This window comes from Trichechus manatus, unplaced genomic scaffold, assembly GCF_000243295.1.
Source record: "Trichechus manatus latirostris isolate Lorelei unplaced genomic scaffold, TriManLat1.0 scaffold00037, whole genome shotgun sequence".
NCBI lineage: Eukaryota > Metazoa > Chordata > Mammalia > Sirenia > Trichechidae > Trichechus > Trichechus manatus.
In genome coordinates this window covers 9,220,401-9,221,811 of record NW_004443973.1, presented here as the reverse complement: position 1 = coordinate 9,221,811, position 1,411 = coordinate 9,220,401, and positions in this window count along the sequence as shown.

Sequence of the window (1,411 nt, the reverse complement as noted above, 5' to 3'; positions counted from 1 at the left end):
TGCCAAGGTACCCTCTTCTTCTGGCCTATCCTCATTCCACCAGGTCCTCAAGGTTTATCTGAAGTTGTAGACAAATCACACTTCTTGTGATTTCATCACCAGAAAATTATTTCTACTGACTCTGATCATCTTAGCATTTACTGCCACTCTTCTGGAATTCACCATTCTACCTTGAATTTTAGTTGTTTGCGTAAATGTCTAGGGAGTCCCTGGGTGGTGCAAATGGTCAAGCATTCAACTACTAGCTGAAAGGTTAGAGGTTCAAACCTACTCAGAGGCGCCTTGGAAGACAGGCCTGGTAATCTGCTTCTGAAATGTCACAGCCTTTGAAACCCTATGGAGCACAGTTCTACTCTGACACACATGGGGTCACCATGAGTCGGAATCAACTCAACAACAAACATACATGTCTAGTGTTTATGGCTAAATGACAAACTTCTCTTTAGTTCAAAGACATATTTCGTACTGAAATCTGTATTTTAAGTCAATCCGAAAGGCATTAAAAATGTCACATTTTTGCATTAAGGAAAGGTAACAATATATTACCAGATAAAAGTATGTCTGAAAATCTGAAATGCATCATTGCCTTTAGGAACAACATTCTGAATACATATAAAGATGAATTTGTACTCTAAGGTGGTCTTTCCTGCTGGAGTTTTAAACTGATCAACATGGATAATTTTTCATTTGCTATTTGATAAAAATATAACATGTTTATCGGCCTCTGATAAGCTAAGAATTTAGTGAGAAGCATTAGCTATTAATATTAGCTTGCAAGTTTCATAAGCTAAGGGAGGTGGTACTTCATATAACAATGGTACACAATAAGCATTTCTGCTGACAGAGTAGATGTATTCCAGTGGTGTAATTTCAATGTCAGAAACTTTATTACAAAAATAAAAATAAAATAGTAAGTAGAGGGATGTGAGGCATTGGTGGGTCAGAGGTAGAATTCTCACCTTCTATACAGGAGGCCTGGGTTTGAACCTGGCCAATGCACCTCATGCTCAGCCACCACCATCTGTCAGTAGAGGTTTGCATGTTGCTATGGTACTGAATGCAAATGGAAGAAATGATGATGTTGTAAGAGATCTGAACAGAAGTTTTCAAAGGGCAGCTTGAGAAGACAAAGTAAATTATTATAATGAAATCTGCAAAGATCTGGAGTCAGAAAACCAAAAGGGAAGAACACGCTCACTATTTCTCAAGCTGAAAGAACTGAAGAAAAAATTCAAGCCTCGAGTTGCAATATTGAAGGATTCTACAGGTAAAATAGTGAACGACACAGGAAACATCAAAAGAAAACGGAAGGCATACAGCGTCACTGTAGTAAAAAGAACTGATCAACATTCAGCCATTTCAGGAGGTAGCTAGCATATGATCGAGAACCGATGGTATTGAAGGAAGAAGT